The sequence below is a fragment of the Pongo abelii genome, chromosome 8 (genome assembly GCF_028885655.2).
Source record: "Pongo abelii isolate AG06213 chromosome 8, NHGRI_mPonAbe1-v2.0_pri, whole genome shotgun sequence".
In the NCBI taxonomy this organism is placed as follows: Eukaryota; Metazoa; Chordata; class Mammalia; order Primates; family Hominidae; genus Pongo; species Pongo abelii.
In genome coordinates, this window is record NC_071993.2 from 29,567,707 (window position 1) to 29,582,658 (window position 14,952).

Here is a 14,952-nt window from a genome sequence, read left to right on the forward strand (position 1 = left end):
CAACATTAAATCTCTTAATTATATGACTATGACTGTTATCACAAGGTATTAAGTAACTCCAAGTAAGCAAATAAGTCAACAGTTAGGAGGAGAAGAGGCCAGCCATCACCTTTAGCATTCTGGGAGCCCAGGCCATTGTTCTGTTTGTCTTACAGGGCACCAGATATGTTTCTGGAGTTGATCAAACAGGTTGGCTGGGAAAGCTTCTACAGTGTTTCATGGTATTACAGCCAGCCCCAGGAACGCCCATATCCACCTATAGAACCACTCCTTCGTGAAAGATTTCTTAAAAAGATATATGTAAGACAGTTCTCTGGGGGCCTTGGACTAACCCATTTCTCCCCATTTCTTGCTTGTTCTCAAGAATAACTGATGAGTGTGCTGGGAATGCAATATCTTGAGATAAGGGGGAGCTGGCTGGAACAGCCTGGGCTCTGTTCCAGCCTCTCCTAGAAAAAGGATGTCCTTCAATGGTTTAGCTTAATGAGTCCTGTAACCACAGGGTATAAAACTCAGGGCAGGATGCTTTTTCGGGTCCCTCAGCTGCGATGCAGTTGGGGCATACACAGATGAAACTCCATCTGCCGTGAGCAATTTTCCTGAGACTTAGGGAGGCACTGGCTCATCGTGAATTCCAGGGTTCTGTTGTCCCTTGCTGCCTAAGTAATAAATCCGCTTCATGTAGCTTGCGTGTGTGAGTGTTCTGTCTCAGCAGACTTGGGCAAGTAACCAGCGCATAGTGAGCCTGATGTGCAATATACATAAGAAAGAGTAACATAACTTCTTCCTAGCAGCTTGGCTCACTGGTAAAGGAGAGTTGGCATAAGAACCACATTTGGAGATTTTTCCACTGTTGGGCAAGCTTCATAGCACAGGAGCCCAGTTCAGGAGTCATCACACATTCAGGTACGGGTGAGAAAGGAGAGGGCTGCAGGGCCTCCAAGTGGGCTTTGACTCTATTTACTCACTTGGACTTGTGGAAGAAGATCAATGGGGAAAATGTCAGAAGTTAAATAGCTTACAGAATAAACTTACCAATGCAACTGCCTACAAGGCAGATGTAGAACAATGAGAAATATAGTTTTTGTAATACTTGTTTTTGTTATTTATTTATTTACTTTTGAGACACAGTCTTGCTCTGTCATCCAGGTTGAAGTGCAGTGGTGTGGTCACAGCTCACTGCAGCCTCAACCTCCTGGGCTCAAGCGATCCTCCCTCCTCAGCCTCCCAAGTAGTTGGACTACAGGCGGGCACCACCACACCTGGCTAATTTTTTTCTTTGTTTGTATTTTTAGTGGAGATGGGGTTTCACCACGTTGCCCAGGCTGATCTGGAACTCCTGGGCTCAAGAGATCCTCCTGCCTTAGCCTCCCACAGTGTTGGGATTACAGGTTACTTATTTATAGTAATATAGTGAACCCCCGTGAACTGCCTGCCCATACTTAAGCCCGGAATAATATCTGTAACTTTTGTTTCCCTGTATACCCGTCCTCTCTCCCCTCCTCTTGCCTCCCCCATCAAGAGTAGCCAGGATTCGAGTCATGCATTTTATCATTCTCTTACTTATTTTTGTTTTAAATACATATATGCATACAATCTACTTAATCAAGGTAAAAAAAATTAAAATAAACCTTTTTACTATTTGCCCAGTTGTGCCTGCCCTGGAAGTCTAAGAAAAGGATAATATAAAAGATTCAGTAGAAGCCTATAAATAATTGCATTATCTAAGAGAAACACCAGTTATTTTTGAGGGAGTAAGATGCAACCAGTGTTTCACAGAGAAATTAGAAGCAGCTAACTTAGTTTCCTTTTGGTCTACAAAATCAACGATCTTCCTTTTCCACTTCTCTTTAATTTTTTGGTTTTTTTTGGTCACACCAAGGGTTTGAACCCAGTTGTTGAACTGCACTGTAGAATGGAGCAAGAATGTGGCCATGGCTGTATTTCATAATTGGTTTGCCTTGGAAGCAGAGTCAACATCTTCCTGTTAGGGGATGTGGTATAATCACCAGCTACATGATAGATGGGGAGGTCACAAAAAGTTGATTATTCTAGAGGATCCCAATAAACTTAGAAAAGTTATTTTAACACAAACGTGACTGTATTTCAGTTACCTGAGGTTGCTTCTTCCTATACTACCTGCTTTCTCCATCATCCTTTCTTTTCTTAGAGGGAAAATGATCCCACTCTCTCCATTTCTTCTCTCAGATGCTTATTCTATAGTCTGTCCTGAGACCAGGGTTAAGATCTTTGCAGTCTTCCTGGTGTCCTGTAAGACAGCCAGTGTTATTTTAAGTTTGGAATGAGAGAAAAGATGAGGAAGTTTCTGTGTCCAGCAGTGTGGTCCTGAAGCCTCAGCCTCAGTACCTGGCATGGTGGAAATTGATTTACCTCGCTCCATATCAGCAAGTCTGCGGGAGCCTGAGTCTATTTGCCAAGTGAAAACTATAAAAAGACCAAGGCCATTCAGATGTCTGAAGTCTGGCTGTAGCTGCACACATAGCAGAATTCCCTGGCTTAGATCAGAATTGACAAGTTAAAGAGATGCCCAATAAGATTGACTCAGCAGGGACTGATGAAGATAAATTGAGAAAACTCAGTCTGAATACCTCTATAAGGAAGATGTCAGCTTACCCGTCAAGGAAAATCGTGCAAAGGAATATCTCATCCACTTATGACCTATCCACACATGCAATTGGTTGATTTCTATGCTATGTAGTATTCTGGCACAAAAGGTGGGATTGATAAATAAGACATGTTCTCCATTCAAAAGAAATCTACAATCTCAGCTGGGCATGGTGGCTCACACCTCTAATCCCAGCACTTTGGAAGGCCAAGGTGGAAGGCTCTTTTGAGCCCAGGAGTTTCAGACTAGCCTGGGCAACATGGCAAGATCCCATCTCTACAAAAACATTTTTAAAAATTGGCCAGCGTGGTGGCTCACACCTGTAATCCTGGCCCTTTGGGAGGCTGAGGCAGGCAGATCACTTGAGGTCAGGAATTCAAAACCAGCCTGGCCAACGTATGAAACCTGGTCTCTACTAAAAATACAAAAAAATTAGCTGAGCGTGGTGGTGGGCACCTGTAATCCCAGCTACTTGGGAGGCTGAGGCAGGAGAATTGCTTAAACCGGGAGGCAGAGGTTGCAGTGAGCTAAGCTTGTGCCACTGCACCCCAGCCTGGGTGATAGAGCAAGACTCTTTCTCTAAATAAATAAATAAATAAATAAGCCGGTATGGTGGGGCAAATCTGTAGTCCCAGCTACTTGGGAAGCTGAGGCAGAAGGATTGCTTGAGCCCAGGAGGTTAAGGCTGCAGTGAGCTATAATCACAGCACTTCACTCCAGCCTGAGAGACAAAGCGAGACCCTGTCCCCTCCTCCCTCCCAAAAAAACCCAACCAAACAACAAAAAAGAAACCTACAATCTAAGTCTAGAAGGGCAGAATAGGACGATGCCGAGACAGTGATTCAGGCTGAAAAGGATATATATTGTAAGAGACACAGACATAACGGCTGAGAGGGTTTTGAGAAGAAATAAATGTTCATTCACTGAGCACCTACTACATGCTGGGCATTGGATTGATGTGTCCAGTTTCAGATCTCAACCCTTGTTCAGCTCTAATGGCATCCTTCAGGAATCTTATCACCATTACAAATTACATTAGTATTACAAAGGAAACAGAAGGGGACAAGATAAGCCCTTCTCATTAGTTCTGACTCATGAGTAGGCCCTTATGTCATTTTTCAGGAGACTGAATTTGAACTTCGGAATATATTACAAAAAAATTCCCATAAACTTTTGTACTTAGGGCCTTTTATGCTCTATTACTTAAGACTTTTACATGTATATGTAATGAAAAAAGGAAATAATCTTTAAAACAGGTCAGGAATGAGAGAATAACTGTACGTGAACTGAAAAACCCTTAGTTGAAACATTTTTTTCATTGGCATTAGCCGCACGCTTTGCTGTTATGAACTCAGGCAAGTTCAAGCCGTGACACTGACTTATCGTGACTGATCTGAAATTTTCCAGTGTGATCTAAAGGGGTCAATGATGTAACTGAAATCTTTAAGCCCAACTAAAAGAACTGAATAATCATTAAATGAACGACAGCAGAGTTTCTAGAAGTGTTCTCAACTTTGGCTGCTTTAAAAAATCCAGGTGCCGACTGGGCGCAGTGGCTCATGCCTGTAATCTCAACACTTTGGGAGGCCGAGGCGGGTGGATCACTTGAGGTCAGAAGTTCGAGACCAGCCTGGCCACATGGTGAAACTCCATCTCTCCTAAAAATACAAAAATTAGCTGGGCATGGATGTGTACGTCTGTAATCCCAGTTACTTGGGAGGCTGAGACAGGAGAATCACTTGAACCCAGGAGGAGGAGGTTACATGTAGTGAGCTGAGATTGTACCACTGCACTCCATCCTTGGTGACAGAGTGAGACTCTGTCTCAATTAAAAAAAAAAAAAAAAATCCAGGTGCCACACCGCCAACCAATTAGATCAAAGTCTGTCACAGTGGGATCCTGCTTCCACATTTTTAAAGCTCCAGGTAATTCCAATGTGCAATCGGTATTTAGGAACACCTCTAGACCGGTGATATTTAAGCTCAAATTGGATACAGATTCTGATTCAGGTGGTGGGGGCTGGGGTGGGGCCTGAGATTCTGCATTTGTGACAAACTCCAAGGAGATGCTAGTGCTGTTTGTTTGTTTGTGCAGCCAGAGTCTAAGTGAAATGATACTCAAAGTGAGGTATAGACCCCTGAGTCAGAATCACTGGGGGGATAGAGGGGAGTGCTTAATAAAATGCAGATATCTGGGCTCTACCCCAGACCCAGTCATAGTCTCTAGTGGAGGGTTAAGACTAATCAGCTGTGGAGCTTAAAACAATGCTCATGGCCAATAAATAATCCCATTCTCCCTCCACCCAGATTGGAATTAGGCTTTAGGTTTAGGCTGTGTCCCAGGCACTTTCACTGCATTAAACTGTTCAGGTGGCTCCAATGTACAGTCAGAGCTAGGGCAGGAGTTCTGTATTAGTCCGTTTTCACACTGCTATTATATAAAGATACTACCTGAGACTGGGTAATTTATAAAGAAAGGAATTTAATTGACTCACAGTTCTGCATGGCTGGGGAGGCCTCAAGAAACTTACGATCATGGTGGAAGTTGGTGGGAAGCAAGCATCTTCTTCACATGGCGGCAGGAGAGAGAGAGCAAAGGGGGAACTGCCAAACATTTTAAAACCATCAACTCTCATGAGAACTCACTATCACAAGAACAGCATGTGGGAAATTATACCCATGGTCCAATCACCTCCTACCAGGTCCCTGACACTTAGGGATTGCAATTCGAGGTGAGATTTGGGTGGGGGACACAGAGCCAAACCATATCAGGTTCCCAAACTTGTCTGAACATTGGAAGTACCTGGTGAACATCAGAAACTCCTGGCGCCTGTGCGCCACCCGCAGAAACTGGGATTTCATGAATCTGGGATGCAGCTTGGCCTCCAAAATACTTCACAGTTTCCTAGTTAATTCTGATGAACAGAAAAGCTTGGGAACCACTGGTGAGGGGACCCATATTTCAGCACATTGTCCAGGTAATTTTTATGCACGTGAAAGCTCGAGAGTCTCTGCTCTGGAGAAAAGTCAAAGTCAACTCTGTTAGTACAAGGAGAAACTGCCTGCAAGGACTTCAGTTATAACTGTATGAGCAGTCTTAGAACTATAACTAAACCTTCAGATGTGTGTTTGATTCACTGGATGCAGGAGGACTTAGGTAGGCAAGAGACGAATGAGGTGGAAGGAAAAGTATTACACATGCCATGACTTGTCCAAAGCAATGTACCCCAATATGTTTGTACAGCATAGCTGTTAGATTGCTAAGAGTTATTGATATGATAGAAGATTCATTCAAAAATAATTTATTATAAGTAGGTACTTTTATTTTTTTCAATCATCAGATTGGAGGTAATGATCTTTAGTGGTTGTATGTTATTTGTTTAGCAAAGAGCTCTGTTTTTAGAGGCGAAAAATGAGGCCATAGAAATTGTGGTATACATCAATTTTTTTTCTGACAGGTCAGCAGAAATTGTGCACTTCTTTTGAAAGGATACAGCCTTTTTATTTTTTGAGATGGAGTCTCACTCTGTCGCCAGGCTGGAGTTCAGTGGCACAATCTCAGCTCACTGCAACATCTGCCTCCTGTGTTCAAGCAATTCTTCTGCCATAGCCTCCCGAGTAGCTGGGACTATAGGCGTGTGCCACCACACCCAGCTAATTTTTGTATTTTTAGTAGAGACGGGGTTTCACCACATTGGCCAGGATGGTCAACCTCGTGATCCTCCCACCTCTGCCTCCGAAAGTGCTGGGATTACAGGTGTGAGCCATCATGTCTGACCCTTCTTTGAACCAATTATTGTGGTTGGAGGTTAAAAGGGTCCACTTGAGTTGCATGCCCAGGCTTGTTTCATAGAACCTGAGCTTATTCCCTCAACATCGGACCTCAGCTAGGCTACTTTGAGTCCTGCTCCAAAATTTCTCAAACCATAGCTGATGTTTCTGCAGTCACAAAGTGACATGCCATGGCCATCTCCTATGATACAGAGGGGACTTGCCTGCAGTGAGAGAGAATTAGGCCAACTCAGTGAGAGAAGCTAGGTGAACCCTGGGACAGGAGACATATTAGTCCCCATTCCCGGTTATTCGGTTTTACTTTACATTTTATGAGCTGTCTTAGTATCATTTTAGTGAATCACCCATTTTGCTTAAGAGGGTTTGAATTAAGTTTCTGTTACTGCCAAGCCAAAGAAAAACGAACAGTCCAATATGGCACCATTCCCTTAGTATATTGTTCTATATGTGCAGGACCTCCTCAAGTGAGCTTTGAGTAACGAGCAAATCTTGGTTACTGAAAATAGGAAGCCAGGTCATGGCAGGGCAAAGAAAAAATTCTAGTGAGTCAGAGACGGAAATGGGGTAAGTTAGAATCTGAGGAGAGATTCAAAAGATAAGAAAGGAGAAAAAAACTCTTACGTGGATACCAATAGTCTGCTGGTTTCCCACAATGGCTACTAAACCATCGAGTTGTATAATTTGGGACCAAATTTTTTTTTAAACAAGTGTCAGTTTTGCAGCTTGCCACACGCTGTGTTTTTTTGGGCTTCGAAGGCAATAATCACCAGTATTTATACCATACTTTATAATTTACAAAGTGTTTTCAGGATTGTTATTTCATTCCCCAGATGAGAAAATTTGCTCAGAATAAGACCAAGTTTTCCCTGAAGATCTCGACTACAAAGACTTAGAACCAAGACCCAGTTCCAAGGCTTTTCTTCTAAGTCCAAACCTGTGGTCTTTTCCATGCACCACTGTGTCTGCCTCCAAGGAACAGATAGTATCACTGGGCAGACATCAGCAACTCAACCTACTGGGAAGACCTTTCCAGGAAAACATTTCTCTAGTTTTATAATGGAAGCCAATAACAAAAGAGGAATTCCTGCCACTATTATGTGACAGGCCTGTGTTGGCAGAAAGAAACACTAGCTGTGATAGAAATCTCTAAATGGGTATTTGACGCAACACGTCAGTTCAACTGAATTATGGGAGGTCAACAGGTAGCTTTTGAACAAGAAAGTCCACAAGGCAAGGAATCAGGAATCTGGATCCAAGTCCAACATCATCCTTAACTGCTGCTTCTTAGCCTTCCCAGGCCTTAGTTTTGCTATCTGTAAAATGAAAGGTTGGACGTGATGATCTCCGAGGACTCTTCCCCCTAAAATTCTATACTATTTGCTAGAATGCTCCTAGGAATTACACTGCACCATGGTTTATAGCTCACTCTAATTACAGGGTTTACAGTCAGAGAGAACAGTGAATTCTAAATCAGTTTAACGTCTAATTCCTGTTCAGTCATGTCAGGGCAGATTGTTTTTACATACATTAAATTTATGGCACTGCCCTTTTTAGGGGAGGAGGTGAGGAAATTTCATGTAATCTGTTTAGGTGAATGAGGCCAGAAAGCTATAAACACTAATGAGAGTAAGAATCAGCTAGGATACCTTATACTTCTCAAGACATGTTCGCAGTAAATCCATAAGATAGATGGGCAAGTATTTTTTGTTTTGTTTTGTTTGCTTTTTAAAATATTACCTTTTGTCAGATGAAGAAAGCGAACACAGACTGGCTTACATGATTTGACCAAAGTCTTCTTATGACAGAGCCAGGATTAAGACTCGGATTTCCTGACTTTGATTCTAGTATTTCTTCCAACAGTCATGAAGAGTATACTTCCTTTGCGGTCATATAACGTTTTCTCATTAGCAAAATGCTGCTTTCTGATGTCTACGAAAAGGAGTTGGCAAGTATCATTCTTGATGACAGATGCTGGGGAGAGATGTATCATTAGGGTGCAAAGGCCACTTTCGAATGTTCTTTCTTGCTTCTTGAATATTTGCAGTGGCAGAAGATATGTGCATCTTAGGATCTATCATCATGTAAGCTGAAATGAAAAAAGAACTCGGGTTGAATTTACATAGACCTATCATTATTTCCAATTGCATCTGGTCAAAAATAAATGGGAATTTTAGAATGTCGTCATCTGTTCAATGCCTTCATTACAAGGCTTGGTTGTAACTCCTGCTGGCTCTTTCATCTGAGTACATTTCTAATTTTGCTTTACATGATTCATCTTAAACTTTATTGTCATGCTCATGGTAATAATGCAGGTTGACAACACTTTAAATGGCTGGCTTCCCATGACACAAGGCAATTAATTTTTATATTGCATTTTTTAGTATAAAGTATTGAGACAAAGACTTTAAAGACCAAGCCAAAATGATAATGGTTTTGGGGGTACACGAATTGGATCCCAACAATATCAGAAAAGTTGAAATGTAGAAATAATGAAAAGAGAGACAGATTAGGATAAAAGTTGTTAAGCTTTGGAATGGAATATTAAGGTTGCCGGGTATTTCTTTCTAGGAGACTTGAAAAGTTGATGATCTGGTGTTTTTATGACATTGGAGGTATCATATTCGTGGCTTGCAAAGTCCTTCCCCCCACCTATTCTTTTAGAAAAAGGATTTAAAAATGCCAAGATCTAGCTTACAGGCATATTCTTAAGAGGGGTTCATAAAAGACAAAGGGTAAGGAAAATAAATCATCCTGGGCAGAGGAAGATTAAAAAAGAGATGTTTGAAGTTCAGTCCAGAAAGAATGGGGTTCTCATTGCCTGGAGCACTGGAGCCATCTTTGTGGTGGAAATTGCAGAGAGCTCAGGTGAGTGGCCAGGTAGAGAGGTGGGAGCAGATGGAGGAATGCAGGGGGCAACTGCACGCAACAGACTGAAAGGCATGTTTGCTAACCTCAGAGCTTTCCAAACAGGAAAGGAAGAGCATCAGGAAATGTGAGTGGGAAAGGAGGTTTCACACTGAACTCTAGGACTCTGACTTAGAAGAGATTTGTAGTCCCAATTATGAAGTTGGTGCCTTTGGGCTGGGTCAGGACACAAACGCAGCAGAAACAGTTTATCTTCCCAACTCCAGCCCCAATCCACTGGCCTTTCAGCAGTCCCAGTTTTCCCGCCTTTTAACTTCTAGCACCCTTGAATGTTCCCAGATCAAAGACAATCCCATGAGTTCTGCAATTTTATGACAAGGTTTGATTCTAACTCTCTTTAGTTTTCCTGTCCCTTTCATAGTTGGCCATTTTTAAAAAAAATTTATTTGTTGTAGAGATAGGGTCTTGCCCTGTTACTGAGGCTGGAGTGCAGTGGTACAATCACAGCTCACTGCAGCCTCCAACTTCTGGGCTCAAGCCGTCCTCCCACCTCATCCTCCCACCTCATCCTCCCATGTTGCTGGGACTACAGGTGCCTGCCACCACGCCTGGCTAATTTTAACATTTTTTTGTAAAGATGAGATCTCACTCTGTTGCCCAGGCTGGTCTTGAACTTTTGGCCTCAAGCAGTCCTCCCTCCTCAGCCTCCCAAAGTGCTGGGATTACAGGTATCAGCCACCATGCTGGCCTCAGGTGTTTTTATTTCAAATGTAAGTTAAGTGTAAGGGAGGGGTATTTGCACTTTTATTTCATGATTAGAGACAGTGGGTAAAAGCTTAATCTCCTGTCCAAGTGACATTCTTAGAGTCCTTTAAATGATGCAACCTTGGGTAATCACCCCCTCAGCTGTGGAGTAAGAAAGAACTCCATTACATAGCTCGGTCTTAAAGCTGCTGTCCCTGTCTCCTCAAACAGTGCCAAACATGGCACGTGATTCCTGTTTGAGGACAAATTTCCACCCACCCATTTATCGAGCCTCATACTTTGGGATGTTCTCAATTGGACTTTCCCCGAAATGGACGTGGCTGCTTGTGCTTCACTGTGCCTTTAGCCTGCTTATCCGATCTCACCCCGAGATCTACCTGGCCAGGACCCGACTTCCTCTAAGCCTCCTCTTCCTCCCCATCCCAGTGTGGGCTTACTGATAGACCACCTGTGACGACCTCACCTCCCTGCCTACCTTGGCCCCTGGGGTCCTACCAGCTGCGCTCCACCAGGGCTAGAGCTGCCAACCCCAAAGCTAGGAGCAATGTTCAGACTGCAGAGAAACTGGTATGCCCTGGCCTGTTCCACTGGAGTTTTTTTTTCTTCCCAACCTTCAGGTTCAAGGGGTACATGTGCAGGTTTGTTACATGGGTAGATTGCATGTTGTAGGGGTTTGGCATATATACAATTTGGTCACCCAGGTAATCAGTATAATAACTGACAGGTAGTTTTTTGATCTTCACTCTTCTCCCATTCTGCACCCTCAAATAGGCCCCAGTGTCTATTGTTCCCTTCTTTATGTCCATGGGTACTCACTGTTTAGCTCCCACTTATAAGTGAAAACACACAGTATTTGGTTTTCTGTTCCTGTGTTAATTTGCTCAGGATTATGGTTTCCAGTACCATCCATGTTGCTGCAAAGGCCATGATCTCATTCTTCATGGCTGCATAGTATTCCATGGTATATATGTACCACATTTTCTGTTTTTTTTAGATGGAGTCTCACTCTGTTGCCCAGGTTGGAGTACAGTGGCGCAATCTTGGCTCACTGCAAGCTCCGCCTCCCAGGTTCACACCATTCTCCTGCCTCAGCCTCCCGAGTAGCTGGGACTACAGGCACCTGCCACCACACCTGGCTAATTTCTTTTTGTATTTTTAGTAGAGACGGGGTTTCACTGTGTTAGCCAGGATGGTCTCGATCTCCTGACCTTGTGATCCGCCCACCTCGGCCTCCCAAAGTGCTGAGATTACAGGCGTGAGCCACCAAGCCTGGCCTGTACCACATTTTCTTTATCCAATCCACCATTAATGGGCACCTAGGTTGATTCTGTGTCTTTGCTGTTGTGAATAGAGCTGCAGTGATCATATGTGTGCTCGTGTCTTTATGGTAGAGTGATTTATATTCCTTTGAGTATATACCTGGCAATGGGATTGCTGGGTCAAATGGTAGCTCTATTTTAAGCTCTTTGAAAAATCTCCTGACTGCTTTCCACAGTCACTGAACTAATTCACATTCCCACCAGTGGTGTATAAGTGTTTCCTTTCCTCACTGGAGAAGTTTAATGAGCCTCAGCCAACCTGTGAACAACAGCAAGGGTTTTCAGAAAAATTTTTGAGCCATAGGATCCTCTCTTCATTTGAAACCTAATGTAGAGATCTTACTTTGGAAACAAGAAAGTGCTGATCTATACTTAAATGGGGGCTGGGGTCTCACCTGCTTACCATTCTTACGGTCCCTTTCAGGAAGCTACTCCGTGAAACCCCCATGGCTGTGAGAAGTCTTTGACTGGAGGACTCTCAGCCCTTTTACCACATCACATGCTGCCTTTGCCAGTCCCACCCACACCTGTGAATCAGCTGCCAGCACTGCACCTGTGATTTCTAAATTGCCATCTCCTGGTCTCTACCTAACCTCCGGCTGCACATTTCCTGTTCCTTACTGGATCTACCCCACGAAGGTCCATATGTTCCTCAACATCTTCAAGACTTCATCTAATTGTCCTGCCTGCCACCTCCATCTCTCCTTTAGCACTTCTATTTCTTATTTCCTAAGTCAATTGATAGGATTGCAAGAAAGTTTGAGGTTATCTTGGAATACTTCCCGACTCACAACTCCTGCGCAGGCAACCAGCCACCAATTCCTATGATTCTACCTCTAAAACCTCTCTCGGATCTATAACCTATTCTCTATCCCCACTGCCACTGCCTGAGTTGGGCTTTTGCCATCTTTGGTAGAGATTGTAGCATCAATATCCAGATCTAGTGCCTGCCCTAAGCCATTCCTGACTCCGCAATAAAGAGGAAGCCTTCTGACCAGTGAGACTAAGATCCACCAATGAAGAATGAGGAGGATATTTACAGGACTTCCTTAAGCCAATAACCGTGATCTTGCTATATTCCAAGAGCATGCAGCCCATTTGAGAATGCTTCTCATGTAAATGTCCGTTGAGAGAAATGCAAACGCAGCCCATTCACTGATTTGCCCTTTGTGTTGTCTTTTCTAACTCCTTTTCCCTTATGCGTGGGTGGAGTGCTGTCTAACAGCTGTACCAGGGAACAACTAATCCCACGGGCAACCCGCCGCCAGCGTCCATCATTCACAGAAGACAATCTACTGTTTCTCATTGTGCTTCATGATTCACTCACTGCAAGAGAAAACTAACACACAGAGTGATTGTTCCATCTCCCATGGAGAGGGTCCTTATTATGACAGAGAAGTTATTTTCTTTTCTGTGGTTTCTTAAGGGTTCTCTAATTGGGTAACCCCCTGCTGACCCCCAGCTATGGCAGTTTCTATATTGATATCTTTGTTCCACTACTTGCACACTGAAGCCAGGACCGAGTAATTCAAACCAACAGAGAGCATAAGATAATGGGGCTTTTATAAACTACTAGTGTTTAAAAGGCAATGACCCTTTAAGTTCACTGGAGTTCTCTCCCATTAAGAATTTTTCTCACCTGTACATAACAGATGGGGAATGCGTTACAGCCCTGTGTCTGCTCTGGACAGGAGCTGAACTGATCTGCTAGACTTCATGGACTTGAACCTGGACTGCTTTGGAACTCATTCATGTTCTACCCACACTTGGATAACAGCTCAGAATAAGCACAGAAGCTTTTCATTTTTTTTGTTTTGAATAAATACGGGAAAGTATAAAGGGTAATGGGAAATAAAATAAAAATATGGGAAAGTATAAAGGATAATGTAACAAAAACCCATATTCCTAGAAATGGTAACACCTAGAAATATTAACTTTTGAAATTTTGTCATACTTGCTTGTGGTATTTTAATATGAGAAAGTATAAAGGATGATGTAACAAAAACCTATATTCCTAGAAATGTTAATACCTAGAAATATTAACTTTTCAAATTTTGCCATATTTGCTTGAAGTATTTTTTTTAAGACACTAAAGCATTAGAGTTAAAACTAAAATCCTCTTTAGCCTCCAACCCTAGTGTTCCCAGTCCACACCCCAAGGGACACCATTATCATAGGATGGTGTATAGCTATGCGGTCCGTTCATTTCTTTTATTTCTTTCTACTGATATGAAATTTATTTATTGCATTTCTAGTCTATTAGTGTTAATAAAGTTTTAATGTGTATACTTATATATTTTTTCAAAACTTAAAATTCACAAAGTCTATATTCTCTGTAACATGGCAATATAGTTACATTCTGTGCTATTTTCAAACACTCTCCTTATCTGAACACCATGTTATCACCTACGTCTCAGTTCAAGCTTATTTTAATCACATTTTTTCTCTTTCTTTTCTTCTTTTCTTTTTTGTCTTCCTCTTTCTGTTACTGCTTTAAGATTTATTAATTATGACAGGATTGCAAGGAAGTTTGGGGTTATCTTGGAATACTTCCCAACTCACAACTCTGTTGGAAGAAATACTCGAATCCTGTTTCTGCTGCATTTGTGTCCTGATCCTTGAAACTTATGCCCTCTGTTCCTCAAGGACCTGAAACAGAAACACCACTCGACCCAGCAATCCCATTACTGGGTATATACCAAAAGGAGTAGAAATTGTTCTATCATAAAGACACATGCATGCATATGTTCATTACAGCACTATTTACAACAGCAAAGACATGGAATCAACCTAAATGCCCATTAGTGGCAGACTGGGTAAAGAAAATGTTGTACATATACAACATGGAATACTATGTAGCCATAAAAAATGACAAGATTATGCCCTTTGCAGGAACATGGGTGGAGCTGGAGGCCATTATCCTTAGCAAACTAACAGAGGAACAGAAAACTAAATACTGCATGTTCTCACAAATGGGAGCAAAATGATGAGAACACATGGAGACAAACAGGGAAACAACACACACTGGGGTTTTTTCAGAGGGTGAAGGGTAGGAGGGAGAGGATGGGAAAAAATAATAACTAATGAGTACAAGGCTTAATACCTGGGTGATGAAATAATCTGTATGACAAACCCCCATGAGACAAGCTTACCTATATAACAGACCTGCACATGTACCCCTGAACTTAAAATAAAAGTTAAATAAAAAAATTTTTAAAAAGAAACATTTCTTTATTGTGGATTCAGTCTTCTTCTTGTGGAGGTATATTCTTTAGTTGTCCTTCCAGCAAACATCTGAGAGAGTATATTTCCTAGGTACTGATGTCTCTGAAAATGTTTCTATTTTGCTCTCATTCTTAAAAGATGGTCTGGGAACTGAATTCCAAGTTAATAGTTATTTTGCCTCAACTGTTTTTAAGATAGTACTTAGCTTTCTTCTGGCATTTTTTTGGTTTTATTTTGTTTTATTGTTCATGAAAAGTCTATTAGTGATATTTCTTTTGTGGGCAATCTAATTTTTTCTCTGATCACTTACAGTGTTTTCAGTTTTAAATTCTGCAAATTTTGCAGTTTTAACATGGTATGC

At 42.1% G+C, this 14,952-nt stretch overlaps 1 long non-coding RNA gene across 1 annotated transcript in view; it reads left to right on the forward strand.

Annotated features, from left to right (window-relative positions):
* The window catches only part of LOC129048196 (uncharacterized), a 54,370-nt gene extending 41,846 nt beyond the window's left edge, over positions 1 to 12,524 (forward strand). Inside the window, exon 5 of the long non-coding RNA XR_008510360.1 lies at positions 11,791 to 12,524. This is a non-coding gene — a long non-coding RNA (uncharacterized LOC129048196). The remainder of the gene's footprint in view (positions 1 to 11,790) is intronic.
* Positions 12,525 to 14,952: the final 2,428 nt, after the last annotated feature.